This window comes from Lygodium microphyllum, chromosome 25 (genome assembly GCF_053477565.2).
Source record: "Lygodium microphyllum isolate KBCC chromosome 25, Lygodium_microphyllum_v1.1.10, whole genome shotgun sequence".
Lineage (NCBI taxonomy): Eukaryota > Viridiplantae > Streptophyta > Polypodiopsida > Schizaeales > Lygodiaceae > Lygodium > Lygodium microphyllum.
Genome location: NC_141159.1, coordinates 73,996,445 through 74,024,106, shown reverse-complemented (window position 1 = coordinate 74,024,106; position 27,662 = coordinate 73,996,445).

Genomic DNA, 27,662 nt, shown 5'->3' with positions numbered 1-27,662 from the left:
GCAACCTTAAAAGTCTAAGGCAAAGGCAAAAGGGGAAAGGCGCATTTTGAAATAAAAAGGCGCACCCTGAAATCTTGTAAAAGAGCGCCGGGCTCTCACCCGTGCAATTTGTAAATGTAGACACGGGCGGTGGAAAGGAAGCTAGGAAGATAGAAGGACAATGGGAAAAAGGGCATGGGCTACGGCCAGCCATGAAAAAAGGGGAAAAGGGAATGACCGCCCAAAAGGGATTTAGGGTTTTGTATATAAAGTTGAAAAGTGAATGAGAAGCTCATTCTTGTGTGTGGCCAAAAGTAGCTCTCCTCTTCTTCTTCTTCTTCTTGTTCTTGCTTGCTTGAGCTTGTGCTTGAGAGAGGGAGTGTGAGAGTGTGAGGGAGTGAGTGTGTGAGGGTGAGGGACCGAGGAGGAGAAGCTCTCCATCTTCTCCTCTCTTCTTCTCTTCTCTTCTCTTCTCTTGTCTTGCTCGCGGCAATGGAGCTTGGAGCGTGGAGCTTGAGGATAGAGCTTGCTTGAAGCTTGCACTTGGATCGTGGAGCTACCGGAGTGCGCGGGAGAGGAGGTAACTCGAACGGCACGAAGGTAAGCTCACTACACCCGTAGATATGGATGGCGCGTTGGCTATGTGAGAGGTAGCCATTAGTGCTCGGCTTGGAACGCTTGAAACAATAAGCGGTCCGAGGGTCTTGGCGGTTGAGTGGAAGCTCCCACAAAGAAGGATGGGGATATTGGATTCAGTAGCAAGTTGTACTCTCTAATGGGCATATGTAATGTAGGGGTGAAAATGCAATAAATGTATAATGCAATCTATTTCATTCCTACGCTTACAAGGGTTTGTACTTTGGAGTATGCAGTGGTATTGACAGGACATACATGTTCATTGGCATTCTTATGGCCACCTACAAGCAAGATGTGCTTCAATTTTGGATTTGCAGAGGTCATTTTCACTTACCATGTAGCCTAAAACTCTTCCCTAATCTTTTGAGTGCTTTCGTATTGGGTATTGGCTCAAATTTGGATGAGAAGTATCAAAAACACTCAAACAAGGCAAAACAGGGTATTGTCTACTGTAAATAGACCTAGAGAGTCATTTCCAAAATGGGATGTAGGTAAAAAAAAATGCAAAACAAGATTCCAAATTGAAGATAGACATTTTGTTCTTCGAGTGAAGCTATCAAACACCTCATTCCAATTAGAATTTCTCAAGTTATGGTCAAAACAATGCAACTAGGTACTTTGGGCAGGGTGCTATCTACTGTGGATAGACATAGTAAATTATTTTATAGAGAGGGGTATTTCTACTCCTAAATTGAAACAAGAACTATCATTTGAAGCTAGACATCATAGGCTTCAAATAGAGCTATCATTTGTTCCATTTTTACTTGTATTCATCAAGTTATGGTCAAATTTGTGTCTATGGATAGTTGGGATAGCATGCATGCAGAGAACAGTCTGGCAAGTGTGGCAAGTGATATTAGGGAAATGAAGATGGGTATTGACAAACTCATTACTCTCTTTGATGTATGGCTACCACCTACAGTAGTTTCTAATGTATCAATTCCTTCCACTTGTGAGAACTATGGTTAGCAATGTCATGATACTACAGTGAATGAGTATGTATCTCATGGCAACTTAGCATATGAACCATATGGCACTTCTCCCTCATATGAGCAACATTTTGGCAGATGTCTTGAACAAAATGGATGCTATACTTCATGTCATGATGAGAAAAATGGGTATCAATAAAATCATTGTAGTCAACAACAAGATGATGTTTCTTATGATAGATTTGATCAAGAATATCATGCATGTATTCCTTACCAAAGCAATGACTATCATGGCTACTTTGAGCAAGGATATAATCCTTGTGAAGATTCTTTTTCTTATGATCAAAATGTACATACATTTGGACAATATCATGATGTATTTGATCAGCCTTCTCATCATGATTTTTGTTTCTCCTTCAAGGTTTCATCCACATGACTTTGTAGCATGCCTATAAAGATGCCTATGGTAATGTCTATGATCAAAATGTACATACATTTGGACAATATCATGATGTATTTGATCAGCCTTCTCATCATGATTATCATGTTTCTCCTTCAAGGTTTCATCCACATGACTTTGTAGCATGCCTATAAAGATGCCTATGGTAATGTCTATGAGAATGTTAGCCATCATGATCAGCATGACATGGATGAATGTAGTAGTTATGATCATTTCTATGGACATCATTATGGGAATGAGATCTATGACACTTACTATCAGCCCAACCATATGGGTTATGTACCACATGAGCCACCTAAAGCATTACAAGCTGAAGATATCTATGAAGAAGAGCAAGTACATGTAGATGTGGACATCATAGATGGTAATGACCATAATGAAGAAGAGAAAATGGAGAACAATGCTGAAGAATATGAGGGAAATGAGGAGGACCTTCATGAGAACCTTACTAAGGACATCATGCAACATAAGGAGGACTTTCATAAGACCTCTATCCTTCAAGAGGGACATAGTTATGCAAATTTTGGTTTCTATGGTGATTCTGTTGATGATCCATATCAGCCCATAGGTGACTGGGATATGTACATGTTGGATAATGAAGATCCTTTACATCCATTCAACCTTGATGACTATGAGGAAGATTATGAAAATGTTCATTACCCTTTTGATCCGAGGGATCATTGGGATGATTCTTCTTTTCCATTTGACCCGAGCATAGTCATTGACAATTTTGGCAGTTGTTTTCATGATGATGATCACTTTGATGGATTCCCATTAGATTTGAGAGGATTTCTCTGGAAGAATGATTGGACTTTTTGATCCCTTGACCTAAAAATATGATTGACAACTTGTCTTCGTTGACTTTTATTTGGTTTATGGGAGAAACAGCTGAAGAAGCATGAGTTCATTGTTTAATACAGCTTGTTGTATTAAATTCCTGTCATAAAAATAAATGGTCTGACATCAACAAATTCAAGACTTTATGCTTGGATGTGATGCTCCTAGATGTATTCTTCAAAATGAAACCTCATTTGTTTGATTTGGAGCTATATTTCAGAAGTTATGACTCTTTTTCTATGACATCCCTTTCTTGGACAACATGAGCAGCATGAAGATAGTCATGAATTTCTTGGACCATGGATTCTTCTTCAACTTGTGCCTTTGAACTTTTATGTTACATCCATTGTAGTATCTTCCCATTTGTAGCTTTGAGGACAAAGCTAACTCTTCAATGAACCCGTCTTCATCATCTTCCTTCTTGCTATCTGCATCATCCTCAAACAGGTCCCACAAGTCCTTTTGCATAAGGTGGTACATGGTGTTCTCCTTCCAGGCATGAAAGCCTTCTCCATTGAACTTGGCTATTTGCTCAAGTTCAGACATTTTGAAGGAGGTCTTACCATGAGTGCACTCAGGCACTGTCTATCTTTTTACAATGATATTGAAGCTTACAAGAGATTTAATTAGTTGGGCATCCCACATTAAAATTATTCGTTTTTTTCATTGCAAGATTGAAGTAAAACTAGCAATTGAATTGCTCTTGGTTGTGTCAAGAGACACATGTGTCAAGAAGCACTAGGTTAGTATCAAGAGTTACTAGCTTGATTTGAGACTTGATGTTGCCTGATTTCAGGTGGTCTGCTTGAATTCAGGTGAGTTGCTCCAGATCTTCTTCTTGAAGGTTTATACTTGCTAGAGACTTTAGTGCTTGTATCTCAGTGATGATTAGAACCACTGTTGATAGCTTTAGTGAGAGGAACCAGTGATAAATGTCAAGCTTTTGAGGTTTTGGCTATGGGGTTTCTGGCAGATTTGACTAGTTCTTCTATCATAGTAGCTTGTAGAGGCAACCAATTGGTAAGTCCTTTGATGGGGAGTAATCTCATTACCCCACCTTTGATTGCACTATTCTTGAAGAGGGAATCATGGCCTATGCATGTAGTAGCAGTAGCAGTACGATAAGAGGAGGCACAATTCTAGACAGCGAGCGTGAATTTCTACAATGCCATCTTGTAGAGGGGCTATTGTTGAGTTGTGATGTAATATAAAGAAGAACCCTGAGGTGTAGAGGATATGTCTAGAAGGAAGCTTCAGTAGATATTTGCTTGTTCGGGAGATCTAGAGGCTCCAACGTAGGTAGGTATTGTTGGCTATGGCTGCCATAAACTATCAAGTGAAGATAGAGATGAAAAATGAGGTCATAAGATAGCATTGAGTTGGATTGAAGTTGAGAAAGCTTGAGAGAGCAGAGAGGAGAGATAGATTAAGTTGGGCCATGCTCACCTGAGCTCTGATACCATGTCAAAAGAGCGGATCTAGAGCATGGCTATGGTGGTTTGAAGAGATAGAGTGAACTCATGAAGACATAGAGTTGAAGATAGAATGTCACACAAGTGAATTAGGTTCCAATATTGATTAGCTTGGACTCATAAAAATAGTCTTGTGTGGTTGGACAATGACTCAAAATCTCAACTGAAAGAACGAAAGTACCATCATACTGCCTTACTCATCTTGCAACAAGTACAATGCTTTATAGTAGTTGGGTTGTTCCACTCTCCTCTCACTATGCACATGGGATTCATGACATCTCTTTCTAAAGCATACATCATTTGTCATTTCTCAATAGTATTCTCTTGTATTTTTGTGGTCTATCAAAGAATTCTAAGAAGAATGTGAAGAGCATGATGGATTTTGTTGATGTTAAAGCTGTGGGAGAATTGTTTCTATAAAGCTGCGTGCAAATGTTTTGTTTGTGGTGTTATTTTCTTTGTTGGGACCATATCAAAGATGAAAAATATGGTTGTTGATGATACAAGATATATTTTCTTGTAGTAGAAACCCTATTTTCTTGGTGTTTCTCTTGGGGCTCCATGTTTTTGGTGCAAAATCGAGGAAGCATCAAAAGAGGCTAAAAATGAAGGAAATAGCATGCTGAGACTTCAAGATATTGTGTGTGATCGACAGTGTCTTAGCTGTGTCCATCTGTATCAGCAAGTGTGGGATATTAAATAATTCAGTGACTTTAGGTTGTGTGTGAATGCTCTGTAAACCTTAGAGTGTTGTATTCACCTTAGTCATATGTGATATGGAATAATGAATGAAATGAAATGAGAGTATATGACTCCTCTCTGTTGCTCCAACCCTTCTCTCTATCTCTCACTTAACATGGTATCAGAGAGATGAATGGGCTCTGTGGTGGATAGCATTTTGGAAGAAGACTTGAAGACTCAAGGCCAAGGTTTCCTATGAATAGCAAGCTGCCTGCCATTGTTGTTTTACAAGGTATGTGCTGAAGGTATTTCATATTGCTTGAAGGAGAGGTTGTCTAAGTCCTATCTGAAGCATTTGGAGGCTTCATTGACCACATTAGAGAGAGCACTGATCATCAGTGTGTTGAATATTTACTTGAATACACCTCTAGACTGCTAGTGTGATTGTGCATGTTGTCCAAATGGTTCCCCATGGCTACTAATCAATAAAATAATCACTACTCAAGTGATCTACAACTTGTATGCACACTTTGGAAGGTCCTTGAAGGTCCTGACATGGCAATGCATTGATGGAAGCTTATTTTAAGGTTATGCACAGGTACACAAACCTAGAACAAAGCATGAACTGCTATATTAAACAGTGAATATACAACATACACTAGATCTTGGTAAGCATTGAAGCTATTTGACATGCATTATTGGCTCCATTGAAGTGTAGATACATCCCAAAAGACATATGTATTGTGTCTTATGCATTTGAGTTGCAATTTATTGAAGCATACTAAAATCTGGAAGTATATGACAAGCTAAAAACTGTCATAAAACTATGGACAGTAAGCACTCATTGGTCCTGAAGCATTACATAACATTGGTTAGCTTTTGTCAAATGTATACATGGGATATGTCTGTTGAATGTTTGAAGGACTGAGATGAGAATTGAATGTTCATGAAAGCTAAAGTTTGAAGTTGGAAACAAATGCATTGATATTATCTTGGCTAGTTACAAATATGGAATGCATTCTATGACATTGTCTATTGAAGACAGAGTGTCTATGGTTGTCTGAATGGTCATATATTGACCCCTACATCTGATAGTACATGTATGAAGTAATTTGAGGACATTTCGGAGCTAGATAAACCTGGTTTGGTTGACTATTGGTTGACTGCAACCTGCAAGGAAGTTATTTAACACTTGTACTTGATGTATATGCACTGAATTGTGCCCGCACGATCATTATGAACTCCTACATGTACTAGCAGACATTTGAGAGTTTTTATTGCATGTATGACATGTATACATCTCAATTTTGGCCTTGAAAGAGCTGCTAGTCATTGATAGTCTGCAAATTTCAGATTGCATGTATATCTACGGGTAATGAGGTTGAATGGTATAGAGTTTATAGCAGTTACATGATCTATGTGTTGATTGATGTACCTACATTGTACATCACTTGGTTGTGAATGTCTTCGACAAGTTTATGGACTGAAATACACTGATTTGAATAGAGGTTGATGCTGAAAATTGTCATTGCATTGGAAGGCTGAAACTAATCAGTTAAGAAGCCTTGGTTAGAGAGGAGCTCCAAGAACTCAAATCGAGATGAGGCTAGCTCTAGAACCTCTGAAAAGGTAACCACATCTAGTGAACGGATAGTCCCAAGTAGCCAGGATAAGGGAAAGAGTACTTATCCAAACCATCAGCTAGTGGAGATAAAGAGGGTGTTAAGAGAGAGATAGAGAGAAGCGTTGGAATAATAGAGAGGAGTTGTATACTCTCATCTCATTTCATTCATTATTCCATATCACATATGACTAAGGTGAATACAACACTCTAAGGTCTACAAACCATTCACACACAACCTAAAGTCACCGACTTATCTAATATCCCACACTTGCTTATACAACTGGACACAACTAAGACATTGTCAGTCACACACAAGAGCTTGAAGTATCAACACTCCCCCTCAAGCTCAAGATAAAACCTGTACACCAAGTAGCTGTCAGAATCGACAGGACTTATCTTTACCCAAATACTTGGTAAAGATATTTGCTACCTGCTCATCTATCTTCACATGCATAAGATCCACTTTCTTTGCAAGAACCATCTCTCTAATAAAATGGTAGTGTATCTCAATGTGTTTGGTCTTGGCATGATAAACTAGATTTGTTGCCAGTAGTACACTACTGAGATTGTCACATAGCAAGGTCACTGGAGCATCCACCTGTATATCTATCAATCTCCATCACCGCTTCCTTCAATCTCCCTCCCAGTTTCTCCTTCAAGATAATGCACATGAACAGCCCATAGAGGGGAAAGAGAGGGAGGAGAGAGAAAGACTAGATTTTGATCTCTTCATCTACACAGCCATATCCCGCGCGAAGACCAGCGATAGAATTAGGAAAGAGGGAGAAGTTGTCGGGTAACATCTATTACATGGGGTACTTGCAGCCCACAATCATGATTTCGGGGGGGGGGGGTGTTAAAAGTCCCAAAGGGGACCCCCCCTTTGGTCTTAAATTTGGTCCACCTTTTCAAATCTTAGCCAATTTTTTGCCTCTTTCTCATCCGAGCTCCGTTTCAGCCTCTGAAAAATCCTGCGTGTCCGTCTCAGCATCCCGCACTGACTGGCAACTCCTGACAAATTGTACGACAGTTGAAAAAATTATCAAAAATCCACAAGTGTCACTTGGGCCTTTTAAAAGCCCTCTTTCACTTGGTGCTTAAAATCGTCCTAATTGTAGCCATCGCCTTCGATGTTAAATATTTTTCCCCTAAATTCTGGATTTTTTGGCAAATTTTAGGCACATCTCAGGCTCAAAACTCCGCTCTCATCAAGGGAAGCTTATCTGGTGGAGCAAAGGATACAAAGTGATTGAGCAAGAGGACAGTACCTTTGTGTGGGAGATTAAAGTTTTTTGCCATCACTGTTTACGAATCTTGACAAGCATCCCTATTGAGTTTAATGAAAAAGGTGGGATGGAGCCGTCAATTCATCCTCTAAATATGTTGAATTTTGATTATCATAATTACGAATAGGGGAGTTCTTGATGGTTGGTTGTGTAAACCCATTGTGGACATACACGTTATAGTTTGATGGAGCATCCAGGGTCCCTAATAAAAAAGGGAGTGTTGGAGTAGTTATCCAAGATCCCCGACACAAAATTACAATGAAATTAGCTATTTATCTCGGGGTAGGATTTATTTACTAACAATATGGTGGAGTATAAAGCCTTGATTATGGGACTGAACATTGCCAAGGAAGGTGGTATTCTGCGGTTGTTAGTAAAAGGGGATTCCCAGCTGATCTTAAATCAACTAAATGGGACATACATAGTTTGGAATCCCATCCTTCGCATGTATCATCGAACTACTATAACCCTACGTGAAGACTTTGAGAATGTATCTCTTCAACTCATTCCAAATTCTTGGAATCAGTTTGCAGATTTCTTAGCAAATTTTGATTATGAAGAGTATCTCTTCTTCAACTGTGGTCCTAGTCCGCCGGATGTTGCTATTGATCATGAGACAGGACCTGGTCATTTGTGGGGAGTTTTATCAGACCACACATTATATGGTAGGCGATGGTTGATATGGGTAATGCAACAAGTGGCCCAGATCCATCTGTCACTATTATCTTGGACCCATAGGTTTATGAAACGATAGGTTATGCATACACCTCTTACTATATATGCAGGAGGGATGGGTCATAACTTGATGCATTTAGTCTAGGGCAGAAATCCCTAAAATTTCCCTTGGACTGGAGCATATTTTCGTATATCTGCCTGCTTCCAAGGAGAGATTTATATGTGTTGTCCTATTTGATTTCATTAGGCCAAGAGGGCTAGTTGCTTTAAGGTTTTAATGCTTGATTTATTTAGGCCAAGAGGGCCCTATGTCTGTTTGGTGTAGATACGTTTAATAGTTTGTTATTTTAGTGATTGCATCATGTAGGTTGACGAAGTCACTAGAGGGAGCCCTTGTTGCGGAGGAGCATCTTGTGGCTAGTCCAGGTGGTTTCATCCCCTTTTGGAGTCTTTTTCCCTTAAGCAATTAATTATATATGTGTATGTAAGGGTGCTTTCTTTTTGTTTATTGGGGACCGGCAATCAAGGCATGAAGTCCCAGGTTTAGGTTTTATATGTCTGGGGGAGATTTGAGTAGTCATTGCCTCCTATCTTGGCATCATTAGGCCGCACTGAAAGACCTGTTTTAGAAGGCAATCGTAGTGACCCTATTTTGCTGCCCTGTTAGGTGGCTGATCTACGAGGTCTTGTTAGTGTGGGGCAGTTAGAGAAGCCTACTCAAAATAACCAAAAGGAAAAACCCTAAATATCCAAAAGAATCTTGAATATACCGAGGTGTGTAAAAAGGGGTTCTAACCCTTATATCAATAGAAAAGAAAGGAAAAATCTTTAAGTAGTTGTATATCGCCTTGTGAAGGCCTGATAGGTTCTTGGGGGACAAGACAAGACCCAGGGCTGATGCCTTGTCTTCCTAGGGGTGGCAACTAGTTGAACAATAAAGCAAATAAAAGAAGGTTGGAGAAAAAATAAAAAGTGAGCATTAGAAAAGGATTAAATGTCACCTCGTGAGGGCTTGGTAGGTTCTTGGGTACCAAGACAAGACATGAGGCTGATGCCTTGTTCTCCTTGGATCACTATGCTCAGCTCCCTCCTTTTTACACGCCTGAGTATGGGAAATCCGGGGCTACAAGAAAAATGTGCTAAAAGACACCATTTATTAATTAGGCTATAGGTTCGCCTAGTAGGAGCTCCTAGTTGCATTATCCTTCGTTAGGTAGGTAGTTTAGACCACCACTTAGGATGACCTCTTTGATAGTTCTTTTTCGCTTGGCCGTGTTAGAGCAGTTGGTTAGTGACTAGCTTTGGGCTTTCTGTCAAATTATACTAGGTCTACTCCTCATGGATTTCCTACCTTGGTTTTGTCAGGGGGTTAGGTGAGAGCTATGATGTGTTTTGTTGTGTATCTATTTTGGATCAGCTTGATGCTATTTGTGGTGGTGTTTATGTGCAGATCTGTTCGTGGGATTCAACGGGCTGAGTTGTCCTATCCCGTGGTCGCAAATGAGAGATTATTTTTGACACTGAGAAGTGATTAAAAATAGTCTAAAAATATGCTTTTGATGCCGAGAAGTGCTTAAAAATAGCCAAAAAATCTAAATTTCAAGGGAAAAATAGACTTCGTCGAAGGTAGCACCTGCAATCGGTATGATTTTAAGCGGTAAGACCCAAAAGTGCTTTAAAGACCCACCAAGCAATGGTTGGGGAATTTTCATAAATTTTCCAACTATCGTATGAGACTCTAGAAGATGCTTAGCAGTGGGGGACTTCGAGACGGATGCGCAAGATTTTTCGGACCTCGAATTGGACATCGAACGGCCAACAACCAGAGGCAATTGGCCAAACTTGGTGAGAAGGGGCCCGAAGGAGAAGTGAAAAAGGGTGACCCTTGGGGGCCACCCCTCAAAATTTGATTTCCTTGGGGGAGGGGGGGGGGGGGGCATTTTTAGCGCAGGAAAAAAACGGATGAATGCACCATTTTGACAGGGCAACGATTTCATGGAGGGGGGCTATGTGAGCTTCAAAGCAACCACACCAATTGATTAGATCAGCCTAATGCTGGTTCTTCACGCTCCCTATAACCACTCTTGGCTTCAGAAATGGCTACCCAAACATGGAGATGAGAATTCAGTATTTCTCTCTCCTCCCTCTCTCTCCCCTAAAGGGCCAATTCATGCACATGAAGAAGAATGAAGACCAGTTGAAGGATGCTTGTCCCTGGCATGAACCGAATTTCTCCAAGATCAAGAGGAGGCTAAGGGGAGATGTTCAAAATTGAAGATTTTCTACTGCTCGGACTATTGGCAACTCGAAAAAGTAATCAAAAAACCCGTAGCACACAAGTAAGCGGTATGCGCCATTTTTACAAAGGAAATTTGTTTCTTGTTGATGTTTGATGGTTGAAATGGAATTCATATGGCACAAAAATTTGTTTGGAGCTTCTTTTCATTATTATTGAGGGCAAGAATTAAAGAAATGAAGATCCATAATAATAAATAGTCGCAATAATTAAATTATAGCCCGAAAAGTGCATTTTTAGTGTTAAAATGAAGGTTTTATTGGTTTCGAGTGGGAAAAATAGATGCGCATGGGATAAAATTTTGAGAAAAAATATATTTCAACTATCATAATCAATTACTAATCATAAATTTTAAAAAATCTATTTTTATGCACAAATAAATAGAGAAAAGTAGCTAAAAAAGAGGAAAAATAAGATTTTCGCAATATTAAAAATATAGAAAATTATGATTCGTGGTTGTGGCTGTATAATAAAGCTGAGGTATGAATTTTTCCTTCATTTTGACTTTATTCATGTGTTATAGTTCATGGTTTTTTTCATTTTATGCAAAAAATACATACAAAATAAAACCCTACACTTATGCAACGCAGCATAACCTAAACATTAGAGGGAAAGGGTGATGTTAAGAGATAAAGAGGGTTGAGAGGGTTTTGAATCTTTGAAATACTTGATTGTGCTTTCCATTTAGAATTGCGATAATTTAGTTTAAGGGGATAGCAGCGCGAGAAATCGGTGCTAGTCTCCGTACATCGAAGCATACGTTTAGTGAAAATCATGAAAGGGTTGTTTTTCCACATCACAAAATGCTGATTTGATAAATATTGTTTGTGCACTAGGATCATATGCATTGTGCATGATGCATGACATGGTATTAGTCCTGGATTGCATAGTAATTGTCTTCTTAGGATATGACTTATACGTGGAGTGGAAAGGAGCCTTTGTCGTAGGGCAGTTGTACACTTTCCTTGGGACTATTTGGTGAGGATCTATATATTCTTGGATCATACAAAACAAGAAAAGAGTGGAGTTTGTGCATTATGTTTTATATTTTGGAGTGACTCATCTTGGGGCATATCACCGAGGTGTAGGAGAGTCGCAGTGGAGCCGTGGCAATCAGCCGAGAGGAGCTTCGTGATGTTTGTGTTATCTGGGATCTCCCTCTGAGGAGAAGGGAAGGTAAACATTAGACTACATATCAACTACAAACACATAATTAAGTCTATATAGTGTACATCGATGTATTACAAACGCCTCGCTCCTGGACCACGAGGCTGTGTGGTGGGGTTGTCTATTTTGTGCATGAGGCCCTCGATTAGTGCTATAGCCAGTGCCGGCCCATTTTAGGTCCCATCAAGCAATCATGTAAGTATATGTGTGTACAACAAGTTAAAATTCTTATAAAATCTTTATATTTTTGTGAACTAATATTAACTATATCATTTCCATGTTGTGCTTTTAGCTAATACTATTAATATATCCCAACATTAATGAGAAGAATACTCATGTTACAAAGGCATTATCAAACTTATAATGGAATCAAGCAACATGCAACCACTTGCTATAATTCATTTATACAATTATGATAATGATACACTTTTATGGCTTCTATGCTATAATTGAGTAGTATGTTATGAATGATGTGATATGTGCCATATTTTTATTGATGATGGCATAGATTCTCATTATATTGGTTCCTTCTGTTTCCTTTATGGCATTCATCAATCATCAGTGGGTTAAATTATTCTTACGCAATAAGGGGTTGTACAATTTTCTATATCATATATGTGCACAATCATTAGAAATTTTGGTTGAAATAATTAACCCATGTATGTATCCATCATTCATGCTTTTGGTTGAGCTCTAAGATCATGTATACATTGATAATGTATATGGATCCTTGGAGGCTGAACTAGATAATGTAGTACTGACATGAATTTCTTCCTTGATGGGCCATGGGTCTTTAACACTGCTGATACAAGCTTGAGCACATGCTCAAGCTCTATCTCACAAAATCCCAATGAGAGAGGAGAAACTATCATGTTGCACTCAGAGATAGAGTTCCCCCCATAAAGATTGAGTTGATATAAGATTGAGCACATGCTCAAACTCTTTCCCAAAGACATATCAAATAGATTGGGTTCTTGAAGCACACTATCCAATATTAGTCTCAATGAGAGAGGAGAAACTCTCTTCAATGCCCTCAAAGCGAGAGGGGACCCTCTTGAAGAGATGCTTCCCCATAAGGAGAGGGTTTTTACAAGCTTGAGAACATGCACAATCTATATCCCAAAGACATATCAAATAGATATGGTTAGGATACAAGCATGAGCACATGCCCAAGCATGCTATCTCATAGCTATCTCAAGGAGAGAGTAGAAACTATATTTCCATGCCATCAATGAGATATGGAAAAACCATCTCGACAAGCTCTTTCCCCATAAGGAGAGGGTTGATACAAGCTTGAGAAGGTGCTCAAGCTCCCTCCCAAAGACACCTCATAATCATACCAAATCATTTAGATTGCTATATGCTTGATCACAAGATCAATCTCTCTCTCAAATACATTAAATAGTTGACCCATATATGTATCCATCATGTATGTTGTTGGTTGAGCTCTGAGCTCATGCATATATTGATAATGTGTATAGATGCCTAGAGGTTGAACTATATTTATGTAGTATTGACATGATTTTCTTCTTTCATGGCCATAAGTCTTTGATTCGACACTAAAGACCTATAAAGGTTATAAAATTTATGCAAAAACCATGCTCTATGCCTCTATACATGGATTAAAATGATGGGTTATTAACATTAATATAGTAGAAAATAATTGACCACATAGATAAAGCTCAATAATGCAATATAATCAAACTCTCTTTAAGTTGACCATGGCCTTGTGGACAAGATTAGTAATATCATCTATGAGATTGAGATTGGATTTAAAACATATAGAGAATCTTAATCCTAAGATCAATGCGCTGGTGAAAGAGAGTGCAATTTCATAGATTTTATGCTTCAATACTTTTCAATGCACATAAATATAAAATTACATTTGATATGTTTGTTTTGTAGAGACTCAAAGGTCTAAATTTATCATTTACCCATTGAAAAGAAATTGAATATTGTTTTTCACATTGAAATAAAAAAATGATAGAAGGGTGAAATCAGAGTTTTGATGCTGAGAAGTACTTAAAAATAGCTAAAAATTACGAATATCAAGGGAAAAATATTCAACGTCGAAGGCGGCGGCTCTAGCTAGGATGATTTTAAGCACTAAGTGGAATACGACTCTTAAAAGGCGCCCGAGCGACACTTGTTGATTTTTGATAATTTTTCAGACTGCCATGTGGGTTGTCAGGAGTTGCCGGCCAATGCAGGATGTCAAGCCAGACGCGCATAAATTTACAGCACTTGATTTGGACAGCGGATGGGGAAATGGCCAAGGAAACGGTCAAGATGCAAAGGGGTGGACAAAACTTGGGCAAAATGGGCAAGTGACCTTTGGGAGCCCAAACTTTTAATGTCATATGAAAGAAAATGCATAGCATGCATCAAAACGTGGAGGGAGGAGGCACCAGTTTGTGCCCGAAAAATGTGCTTTATCCTCCCTCATCATGGCATGGAGGTTGCATACAACCTACAAAACAGACATGGCCCTTGCCTACCCTCTGTATGCTGACTCTATCGCCGCCCTTCGCTCCTCAAATAATGGCCTGGATGAAGATCTCTATTTCTAGTCTTTCTCTCTCCTCTCTCTCTCTCTCCCTTAAGGGGCTGTTCTTGTGTGGAAGAAGACAATGAAGAATGGTGGAGGAAAGCTTGTCCGGATGAGACCAGATTGCTTACAGATGGATGAAGACATGAAGAGTGCCATTCTTGAAGATGCTGAGCATTAAATGCATGCTGGAAATCAATCCTGTAATCAAGACCAAGAAACCGAGACATGAAAATAAGCGATAATGATATTTTTATAAAGGAAAATGATCTTTTTATGCTATTTGCTTTATGAAATCTTGTTCATATGGGATGAAAGTTCATTATCATATTGTTTTCCATGATTTTAACTGTTTGCAACCTGAAAATCAGAAATATAAGGCTACATGGCCGGAATTAGTATTAAAATACATAAAAACACGCGTTTTAAGGGTAAAATTGGGTTTTTTGCTATATAAATGAGAAATATGATATATCATAGCAACTAAATCTGAGTTTTTGTTGTCAATGAACCTAAGGGCCATAGCCCACAATCAACTTTCATTTTCAATCATTATTTATTAAAGAAAATAGGAAAAAATACCCAAAAATGAAAAAAATGCGTTTAAAATTACGAAAAAATGGAGAATGGGCTGAGGAAATTATATCTATGTTTGTGCAATGTATAACGATGGAAAAGCACGAGGTTGGCCTCAGTTGTCCCCGTTTCTATGTTTTGTGCATATGTATCGTTCTTTTAAAAGGGAAAAATGCATAGAAACCCTATCTAACCGATCAATGATGCAAAATGCTAAGAGTTGGATGAAGAGGGGCTGAAACACTGAAAGATAAAGGAAAAGATTTGATTTATGCATTGCACTTGGCATATAGGAATCGGTTTGAATAAAGAGGGTGGTAGCATGAGTATATGGCTCGGTGCCTCCTTTCAATGCAACACGCGTTAGTGAAATTCATGGAAAGAATGCTTTATGCACCATGCACGATGCTGATTTTTCTTTTGTCTGAGCAAATAGCCATACACGATTTGCATTAAGCATAACAATTAAAAGGTATCAGAAAAACCTCCTGGATTCATGGCATCTGTCTTACTTAGGCTGTGACCAACGATGAGCATGAGAGGACGTCCCAAGCTGTAGGTTAGTCGTTGGGTTCTAAAGGGAAAGTGTAGTGAGGAATGGTACATCCTGGAATGTAAAATATTGGTATCTTGAGAGGAGTTTGTGCTCGTTTGTGTTATATGTTTAGCAGTGCATCAAAGGACTAATCCCTGTGATGTAGGAGAGCTGCAGTGAGGCTCCCCGACTATTAGTCGGTGGAGTGCCTCCTATATGTGTGTGATCGTGGCATTGCCTATGTACTTTGGGTTCTCCCTTTGAGGAGTTTTAGGGAAACGTTGGACTATAAACTATAAACGCAGGAATTAAGCTTTAGGGCAGTTTGTCCTTCAACCTTAGGTTGACACTCCTGGTCCGCGAGGCCGTGAGGAGGTCCGGCTAGTGCTATAGCCAGTGCCGGCCCATTTTAGGTCCCATCAGTGGTGCATCTACCGGGAGCCGCCTATAAGTGGTGGTTTTCGGGTCTAGGGTTTCTAGCGACCAAAAGAAAGTTGGTTTATGTCCTCTGACAAGGAGCGTCAAGCCGAAATCCAAAAAGCAGAACGTGCTGAGAGGGCTAAACAGTGGTTAGAGATCGTAAGCCATTATTCTCCTCAAAGGAGTAGCCCAATACGTATACGAAGCAGTGGTCTTAGTCACCCAACTGCTCCACATATTCCGTTAGGTGCAGGAGGGAGCGTAAGTTCTCCCTTTCCTCCACCAAGTCTACCCACTTCAAGTGGGGGGGTGAATTCACCTGTTCAAGCTCCTATTGTTAATCCGATTGTCACCATGGCACAACCTATTGCAATTCCTGTAGGGACGCCGGATTTACCAGCCTTAGGAGTTCCCTTGCCCATTTTTAATGGGTTAGCAGAAGAGGATACAGAATTTCACATTTGTGAATTTCAAAGATTGATGTTCAATTATCGCATCCAAGATGAGGGACATCTCATGATCTTCTTCAATATGACGTTAAAGGGCTGCGGTATGGTATCACAGCATAGAGTCTGGAACCATAACCACCATTGATCAATTCTATGCAGCTTTCCGAGCGGAATATGCCCCTGAAAGAGGTGGCCAATATTGGTTACGGGTCTTGAATTAACACACCAAGATCCTCACGAGAATGTGAAAGCATATGCCAAGAAGTTGAAGGAAGTATTTCTAAGTTGCAAACTTACATTCCCATTCCGCCGGCTACCCAATTGCAATACTTTTTGCATGGGTTGGACTTTAATATCCAAGTGCAATTGAGCAGTGTGGCCTTGGCAGATATAGACACCGCTATTACGCGGGGAGAGGGAGTGGAAGCATGATTACAAATAGCCTACCCCTCTTGAATGAATGTTAATGGGGGTTTAGTACCTAGCGGCAATCCATCATTGACGAATGGAAGTCAAGGGATGCCTATGACTAACCCTAATGGGAGAGGGAGCGTGGTTCAGAATGTACCTTTACTACCGGCTCCTCCTAGTGTGACTATGCCTATGGCAAGTCAGTTGGCTCCACCAAATGTTGGAGGCCAAGTTTCAAATTCTAATGTTGTTCCTGTGGGTCAACAGCCAATGCCAAATCAGATTGTTAGGCCAATGGAACGATGGGTTGACGATCGAGGCTATGGGTCAAGTGCATCTAATGTCCTTGGCGAAGTCAAGGATATGATGAAGCATTATACCGATATGATTTCCGAACAATATCGACAAATAGCCGTCGACGTTAATTTCTTGAAGAAGTAACAAAATCTGATAGGGAGTCGACGCCCTGAAGAGGGTGGACCCTCTAGATTCAGTTGTAAGTGGTGTGGTGGGCAGCACTTCCCCAGAAACTGTCCAAATGTGAAATGTGACATTTGTGGGAAGTCGGGCCATTTAGCCGCTACCTGTTGGAGTAAGATTAGTTCCCTCCAATAAGGGAGTAAACAACTGGGCCCTGTGAATCACAGAGCGCAAGGAAATAACTTGCAGTAGAGTGATGCACCAAGGCAAATATTGCAGAGGGGAAAAACAACTATAGAAGAGTTGCCACAAGGCAACGGAGTTAGCCTTATTGAGGCTATACGAGTCAATGATGCTGAAACCTCTAACTTAAGAGCCATGACAAGAGGCCAAAAGGCCAAAGAGGTTGACAAAGATAATGTAAAACCGGTTGAGGGAAACCCTAAACAAGGGAATAAGGGGACGCAAGTCTAAAATCCTAGCATAGAAGGGGGACCACTAAAGCCGATTGACAGAAAAGGTGACCCTAAAAAAGATGAGGAAGTGCCGAGAAAGAAGGCAAGAGCCAAGAAAGGAGCACCAAAACCAGTCCAAAGACCAAAAGAGAGGATGGTTTGGCAAGAAAAGAGAGCTTTGGCTACTTATCATGACTTTGATTTAGCAAGTTCTATTTGCGAAGTCAAACCAGATGTAAATCTTCTACAATTGATCAAATTGTCTCCAAGATTATGCAAGGAATTTAAGAAGATCCTGCGTATTGGGTATATCGTAGAACCTTTGGGCATAGCATGAGTAGGGGAAGATTGGTTTGACCATGCTGAAAAGAACTACCCTAGGGTTCCAGCTTATGTGGATGGGATATTGGTGGAACATGCTATTGTAGACACTGGATCCTCCATCAATATCATGAGTTCAGAATTGATGGAGAGGTTGGGACTAGGCATCCAGAAAGATAGTTCTGCCCTTCTTAGAATGGCTGATGATAGTCTAAGACAACCAGAAGGTTGCGTTACTAGAGACCATGTTACAATTGCGAGTGTAGAATGTTTCTTGGACTTTAGGGTGATAAGATTTGCAGGACGTCCTAGCTATTGAGTCTTGCTAGGTAGGCCTTGGATCTTACGAACAGACTGTCAAGTCAATATACCCGCCGGTCATGTGGTTCTAGGTAGATGTGCCAATCGAGTAATAGTCGATACTTACCCTGAGTCTCCTCAAAGTGAGAGAGCTCCCTTATCTTCTACTGAGTTAGAAATAGCAGATGATCCATCTCGTAGTGAGACATCATCCAGTGATGAATCTAAAGAGGGGTCCACTACAGAGGATATCTATCAGATAACTCTAAATGAGCCGATAGAGCCGCAAGATAGGATAAGAAATGCAGATGTGATTGAGTTGGACCTTGGCACGCCGAATGATTCGTGGCCTATTAAATTAGGTTCCATGCTCAGTTCAACAGAAAGGGAGGACTATGTGTCCTTGATCCAAGAATTCCGCGATATCTTTGCTTGAGCTGAGAGGTATTCCTCCTAGCCTGGTTGCTCATACTATTCTTGTAAAAGAAGGCAGTCGTCCTGTGCGTTAGAAAGTAAGGCGTATGCCTTTCGAACTAAGGGACGGGTTGTTTGAGGAGTTACAAAAGTTAAGAAAAGCTGGTTTAATCTTTCCTGTACAACACACAGAATGGTGTTCACCAGTTGTTATCAGGAAGAAGAAAAACAACCAGATCCGTTAATGTGTAGATTTTAGAGAGTTGAATAAGCAAACAGTTAAGGATTACTACCCGTTGCCATTTATTGACCAGATCTTGGATCAATTAGCGGGTAGGGAGATATATTCATTCATGGATTGCTTTGCGGGATATAACCAGATGGCAATTGCAGAAGAGGACAAGTTGAAAAAGACTTTTATTACTGTCTTTGGTACTTTTGCGTACCATGTGATGGCCTTTGGTTTGTGCAATGCACCTAGATCATGGCAACGAACAGCAGACAAGACCTTTGGTGACATTTCCCCAGATGAGTTGAAAGTATTTATTGACGACCTGGGGGCAGCCACTATAAGGGAAAGGATGTTGGTTATTTTAAGAAAGTGCTTTGAGCATTGCAGACAATTTTATATTGCTCTTGACCCACGGAAGTGTGTCTTTGGAGTACCTTATGGGCTATTGCTAGGCCATGTGGTCAGTTCAGTAGGGATAGCAACTGACCCTGAAAAAATCAAGTTTATAGTTGCTATGAGTCCACACGCACTCCGAAAGAGGTTCACAGATTTCTGTCATCGATAGGATACTATCGGAGATTTATAAATGCCTTGGCAGAAAGAACGTTGCCATTAACGAACGTATTATCCTTTAGCTGTTCATTTGAATGGAGCGACCCTTGTAAGGTAGCTTTCGAGGATGTGAAACAGGAGCTAGTAAAAGCACCTGTTTTAAAAGCACCTAAAAGGGGTGAGGTGTTCTATATATTTTCAGTAGCCACTATGCATAGTATCAGCTCTGCTGTTTAGCCCAAATTTGGGAGGACAAGTGGTATCATTCGATAGCTTTTGCTAGTCAAAAATTGGGCATTTCAGAGATTAACTATACCTACATGGAGAAGTTGTGTCTTGCGATGGTCTTTGGGACTAAGAAATTCAGGCACTACATCCTCTATGAAAAGGTAGTGTTCTATACGAAGGCGGAAGGGCTTAGATTGCTTATGAACAAGCTACAACCGCCTAATCGTTTGGCAAAGTGGTTAATCACTTTGTAGGAGTTTGATTATGATATTAAGAGTAAGCCACCAAGGTTATAGGGTATTGTGGAATGCCTTGTGGATTTCGGAGAACCGAAAGAGATTTTGGCTGAAGGAAGTGATATTGAAGAAATGTTTAAAATTGATACAGCTTCTATTCCATCTTGGTATGATGCTATTACGCATTATCTATCAATAGGAGAGCCGGGAGCTGGTTTATCAAAGTCTGAAAAGAGGAAAATAAAACAACATGCTTTGAATTTTTTCTTGATCGTAGGGACACTATATCAGCAGGGTGTTGATGATATCTACCGCCGATGTGTGATGCCTGACGAGGTTCCTTTCATCTTGGAGGAGTGTCATGACTCTGCATGTGGAGGGCACTTTGCTGCATGGTTGACGGTGTAGAAAGCCTTACGAGCTGGATATTGGTGGCCGTCCATCTTCCAAGATTCTTTTGAGTATGTAAAGAAATGTGATATCTGTCAAAGACATGACAGCAGCCGAGAGAATAGGAAATGCCCACTTGCGCCTATCATGGCTATCCTTCCATTTGAGAAGTGGAGCATTGACTTTGTGGGTCCTATCATCCCATCGTCTACTACTCAGAAGAGGTATATTATAGTAGCCACTGATTATTTTACAAAATGGTCAAAAGCACGGGCGACGAGGTAGGACAACGCAAAAGAGACTGCAAGTTTCCTTTTAGAGCAGATTATCTATCGTTTCGGTCCCCCGAAAGAATTAGTGTCGGACCGTGGAACCCATTTTTTGAATAAGGTGATTAAAAGCTTAACTGAGGCTTGGCAAATCAAGAATAATAAAACGACTCCTTATAATCCGCAAGCAAATGGGCAGGTGGAAAGTACTAATAAGCAGCTTGTGGGTATCTTGTCTAAGATAGTCTCTGAGAAGAAAAGAGACTGGGACAGGAAGTTGTATGTGGTAGTATGGGCGTATAATACCACGTTCAAGCGAGCTACCAGCCATATTCCATTTAAATTGGTTTATGGGGAAGAGTGTGTGTTACCCCTGGAGATTGAGTTGCGAACCATACGGTTTGCAATTAACCATTCTTTGGGAGATAAGGATTCCCTTTTTGAACGTTTCACGATCATAGCCCACCTGGATGAGCTGAACTTGTAGAGCTTATTACACCAGGAGGTAGCTAAATATCGGATGAAGCAGTTGCATGACCTTAAAGTGAAGAAATATACCTTTAAAAAATGGCAATTAGTCCTATATTACGATGCGCGTAGGGAGCTGTTTCCAGGGAAGCTGGAACCTAAATGGGATGGGCCCTACAAGATTGTTAGGTTGGGGAAAAATAGGTCTACGGCTCTATTATCTGATCTGCAGGGAGTAGAGTTTAAAAATAAGGTTAATCTTAACAAGATTAAACCTTATTATTTCTAAGTATGCTAATACGGACAATGCATAGGTCCATGCTGGGGATGATTTGAGACCTGCAAAAGAGCTTAAAGCTGGTTGATGGGGCGGTTAATTCCTTATTTGGAGCACCCATATCTGGAGCAAAGATACCATCAGGGAAAACTTATTTGGTGGAGCAAAGGATACAAAGTGATTGAGCAATAAGACATAACCTTTGTGTGGGGGATCAAAGTCTTTTGCCATCACTGCTTACGGCTGTTGACAAGCATCCCTGTTGAGTTCAATGAAGAAGGTGGGATGGAGCCATCAGTTCATCCTCTAAACATGCTAAACTTTGATTACCATAACTACGAATAGAGGAGTTCGTGATGGCCGGCTGTGTAAACCCATTGTGGATGTATACATTATATTTTGATGGAGCATCCAGGGGCCCTAATAAAAAAGGGGGTGTGGGAGTAGTAATCTGAGATCCCAACGTAGAGTTACGATGAAGTTAGCTGCTTATCTCAGGGTAGGATTCACTAACAATATGGCGGAGTATAAAGCCTTGATTATGGGACTACATATTGCCAAACAAGGTGGTATTCGTCGGTTGTTAGTAAAAGGGGATTCCCAGTTGATCTTGAATTAGCTAGATGGGACATACACAGTGCGGAATCCCATTCTTTGTATGTATCATCGTACTATTATGACCTGTTGAGAATCTGCCAATCACACCCTATGTATGCCCCTTTGTATGGAACAAGTAGGCTAGGAAGATGCAGTTCATTCTAGGAAGAGAGACAGATCCCATAGGCACAGTGATGAAATGTGCTACCAAGCATTCCTATATAATGATGTACTTGACTATCACTTTCATATGCTGATAATGCAATAGTACTTGTCTCTTTTTGTCAAGTCTCTGTGTCATTGTCAGTCTTACACAAGATTGTGTTTATGAGTTCAAGTCTCAATCTTGAAACCTAATTCACTTGTGTAACAGTTGTCTTCTTTGTCAATGTCAACATGAGTAGTATCTTCATCTTCCATCCTCCATAGCTTCCGTCTTTGCCATGCTCTAGATCCCGCATTTCTCACATGGTATCAGAGCCCAGTTGGGCATGGCATTGCTTCTCTAGCCTCTCTTGATTCCTCTCAACCTCTATCCAACTCACATCCAACTCAATGTCAGCTCATGACTCCATTTTTCAACTTGACCTTCATCTTGAACTGTGTCTGCCATAGCCAGGACTGCACCCTGCCTCCTTGGAGCTTCTTGATCTCCTTCCACACTCAATATTTTGACCCGCTTTCTTCTGGAGATATCTTGCCTAGGTCAGGGCGAAGCCTCCTGGTACATCACAGTCCAACATTGCTCATCATCGAGCCCAGCGTTGTGTGAATTGGAGATCGCTGTTAAATCTGCGCCTCTGCCCGGTCGTACACACCATGGAGCCCGTCTGTACTGCGTCGTGTCCTGCAACCATAGGGCTTTGTAAGCCCATGACCTAAGCTACCTCCAACTCGAGTTTGTCACCGGATGATTGTGTTTACGGGCTGATGTAGCAGAAAAACCAGGCAGGCTGAAAACCCTAACTGTGGGACTCCATAGCTATTTTGTCTCAAGCTTTCATTTCACTTGATTTTCCTCATTGGCTTGAGTCAAGCTAAACCCTACCACTTTGATTCATTGATTTGATTAGTCTCCAACAACATTTGTCCATCAAATCAAGGAGGGGAGATCTCTGAAGCACTTAAAGACCATTGAAGATTTGAAGACCTCTCATAGACTTGAGCTCCAAAGCTTCATTTTCTTACTCTTTTCACTCAACTGAAGGTTTTGCTAATCTGATCTGAGTATTTACTCAGTGTTCAGCAAGATTTTACTAGCAAGGAGGGGACTCAAACAACGGGTTCATCAAGCAAAGGATCGACGGCATCAAGAATCACCATCTTCAACTCTAGTATCCCTTGATACTTAAGAGTGTTGATTTAACACTATTTTCACTTGTGTTTTTTGACACATTGAAGATCAATTTGGTTGCCACTTACTCACAGATTTAAAGCAGATTCTTGGTCATATCTATGATAACCAAGAAGATTTATATGTGGATACACTTTATGAAAAGTAACATGACTTATCTACACTACATAGAAGATTTTTGTGATCTACTTGCAGAGAGACATGGAGTTGTTCATACTACAGTGCAATCAATGATTCCATCTAAAGTTTTTGAAGACACTCCAGTCACCTTGGCCATCATGAAGAATGAGATGTCTTTGCTTGAGGGGGACAAAGACTTGGACATGAAGACTAAAGCTGCAAGCAAAGTCCATGGGGAACCAGACCAAGAAGACCATAAGATCAAAGAGCAAAGGAAGAAGGACAATAAGAAGATCAGCCATGAAGACCAAAAGACCACATCATTCAAAGCTGAAGAACCAAAGATGAAAGACAAGAAGATTTTCCATGCTGACAAAGAGAAATCATATGCTGAAAAAGACCACAAGGGCCTATCGGTCCTTGTCTCTCATTTTCTGTTTTAAAAGCATTGTACCTGCCTTAATGTTCCTTTCATAAGCTTTGTAAACTCCTCATGTAGCCTTGTACTACAGCCTCTGTACACTTTGTGAGGCCCCTGTTACAGCCTCTGGATGTTCACCATGTTTATGGTACCCACACTTAGCCTTTTTTGCGACAGCCTCTGGTGTTTTGCCATGTTTGTGGTATACCCACACTTTACAGGTGCAGCTCTCACTAAAGCCTCTACACACTTTGTACTTTCAGGTTGTGATTGAGGAGGGGTGTTGAGAATCTGCCAATCACACCCTATGTATGCCCCTTTGTATGGAACAAGTAGGCTAGGAAGATGCAGTTCATTCTAGGAAGAGAGACAGATCCCATAGGCACAGTGATGAAATGTGCTACCAAGCATTCCTATATAATGATGTACTTGACTATCACTTTCATATGATGATAATGCAATAGTACTTGTCTCTTTCTGTCAAGTCTCTATGTCATTGTCAGTCTTACACAAGATTGTGTTTATGAGTTCAAGTCTCAATCTTGAAACCTAATTCACTTGTGTAACAGTTGTCTTCTTTGTCAATGTCAACATGAGTAGTATCTTCATCTTCCATCCTCCATAGCTTCCGTCTTTGCCATGCTCTAGATCCCGCATTTCTCACATGACCCTACTTGAGGAGTTTGAGAGAGTGTCTTTTCAGCTGATTCCCTGTTACTGGAATTAGTTTGCGGATTCTTTGGCAAATCTTGCTTATGAGGAAGACCTCTTCTTCAATTGTGGTCCTAGTTTGGATATTGTGATCAATGATGAAACAGGACCCGGTCGCTTGTGGGGAATGTTATCAGAGCATGCAATATATGGTAGATGATGGTTGATATGGGTGATGCAAAGAGTAGCCGAGACCAATCTACCATTGTTATCCTGGACCCATAGGCTGATTACACAACTCGTTATGCATACGCCTCTTGCTATATATGCAAGAGGGATGGGTCATAACCTTATGCATTTAGTTTAGGGCTGGGAGCCCTAGTTTTTCCTCCTTGGAAAGGAGATTATTATTGTATATCTGTACTATTTCGGGGAGGGATGTGTAGGTGCTATTTTGTTTTATCTCGTTAGGCCAACAGGGCCCGTTTTGCGAGGTTTTGAATGTTTTATTTCATTAGGCCAAGAGGGCCGACCAAATTTTGTAGTGAAGTGCTTTATTTCATAAGGCCAAGAGGGCTAGTTGCCTGTTTAGTGCAGGTACGGTTAATGGTTTCTTGTTTTAGTTTTGTGCTAGACAGGTTCGGAAGAAGAGCTTGGAAGGAGCCTTTTGTTGCGTGGAAGCTTCTCGTGGCCCTATCCAAGTGATATCTCTCCTTTATGAGTACTGTGGTTTTTATGCTATATGTGTTTGTGTACTTGTTAAGGGGTTTTTCTTTTCTTGTGGGGGATCGAAGTCCAAGGCATGCAATCCCAGGTTTAGGTTTAGTAGGTCTGAGGGAGGAGCAGTCGTTGCCTCCTGTAAAGACATTGTTAAGCATCAAAATACCTATTTTAGATGGGAGTCCTAGTGACCCTGTTCTGCTAGCCTGCTAGGCAGCCGTTCTAGAAGTTATTGTTAGTTGTGAGGCAGTTAGAGAAGCCTGCCAAAGGAAAACTAATAATGATGATGCAAATAAAACCCTGAATTTCTTAAAAGAAAATCAATATGTATAGAGGTGTGTAAAAAGGGGTTCTAACCCCTATAAAAGAAGAAAAGAAAAGAAAGGGAAAAACTTATAAGCAATTACTCATCGCCTTGTGAAGGCCTGGTAGGTTCCTGGGGATGAGTCAGACCCGGGGCCGATGCCTTGTCTTCCTAGGCGTGGTGTCTTGCTGGAAAAGAAGAAAATAAGGAAGGTTGGAGCGAAAATAAACGTGAGTGATAGAAAAGGATTAAGTGTCGCCTTGCGAGGGTTTGGTAGGTTCTTGGGTACCGAGACAGGTCCTGAGGCCGATGCCCTGTTCTCCTTGGGTCACTACGCTCAGCTCCCTTCTTTTTACATACCCGAGTATGGAAAATAAACCCTAAAAGAAGAAATGTGCTGAGAGAAAATACTTCTTGATCAGGCTATAGGAGTCCTCGCCTAGTAGGAGCTCCTGGTTGTGTTGTCCTTGGTTAGGTAGGTAGTTCAGACCACCACTTAGGGCAACCTCTTTGACAATTCTTTTTAGTTTGGCTGTGTTGGAGCAGTCGGTTAGTGCCTAGCTTCACACCTTCTATCAGATCATGCTAGGCCTACTCCTTATGGATTTCATGCCTTGGTTCTGCCACGGGGTAGGGTGAGCATAGTGCTGTGTTTAGTATGTATCTATTTTGTATCAGCTTGATGCTTCCTTTAGTTGTTTTGTGTAGATCTATTGTGGGATTCGATGGGCTGAGTCGCCCTATCCCATGGTCGCCAATGAGAGTGGAATTTTGATGCCGAGAAGTGCTTAAAAATAGCTAAAAATTACGAATATCAAGGGAAAAATATTCAATGTTGAAGGCGGCAGCTCCAACTAGGACAATTTTAAGCACCAAGTGGAATATGACTCTTAAAAGGCGCCCGAGCGACACTTGTTGATTTTTGATAATTTTTTAGACTACCCTGCGGGTTGTCAGGAGTTGCCGGCCAATGCGGGATGTCAAGCCGAATGCGCAAAAATTTACAGCAGTCGATTTGGACACCGGATGGGGAAATGGCCAAGGAAACGGTCAAGATGCGAAGGGGTGGACAAAATTTGGGCAAAATGGGCAAGTGACCTTTGGGGAGCTCAAAATTTAAATGTCATATGAAAAAAAATGCATAGCATTCATCAAAACGTGGAGGGAGGAGGCGCCAGTTTGTGCCCGAAAAATGCGCCTTCTCCTCCCTCATCATGGCATGGAGGTTGCATACAACCTACAAAACACATCATGGCCCTTGCCTACCCTCTGTATGTTGACTCTATCGCCGCCCTTCACTCCTCAAATGATAGTCTGGATGAAGATCTCTATTTGTAGTCTTTCTCTCTCCTCTCTCTCTCTCCCTTAAGGGACTATTCTTGTGTGGAAGAAGACAATGAAGAATGGTGGAGGAAAGCTTGTCCGGATAAGACCGGATTGCTTCCGGATGGATGAAGACATGAAGAGTGCTATTCTTGAAGATGCTGAGCATTAAATGCATGCTGGAAATCAGTCCCGTAATCAAGACCAAGAAACCGAGACCTGAAAATAAGCGGTAATGCTATTTTTATAAATGAAAATGATCTTTTTATGCTATTTGCTTTATGAAATCTTGTTCATATGGGATGAAATTTCATTATCATATTGTTTTCCATGAGTTTTAACTATTTGCAACCTGAAAATTGGAAAATATAAGGCTACATGGCCGGAATTAGTGTTAAAATACATAAAAACACGTATTTTAAGGGTAAATTTGGGTTTTTTGCTATATAAATGAGAAATATGATATGTCACACCAACTAAATCTGAGTTTTTGCTATCAATGAACCTAAGGGCCACAGCCCACAATCAAATTTTATTTTCAATCATTATTTATTAAAGAAAAATAGAGAAAAATACCCAAAAAGGGAGAAAATGGATTTAAAATTAGGGAAAAATGAAAAATGGGCTGA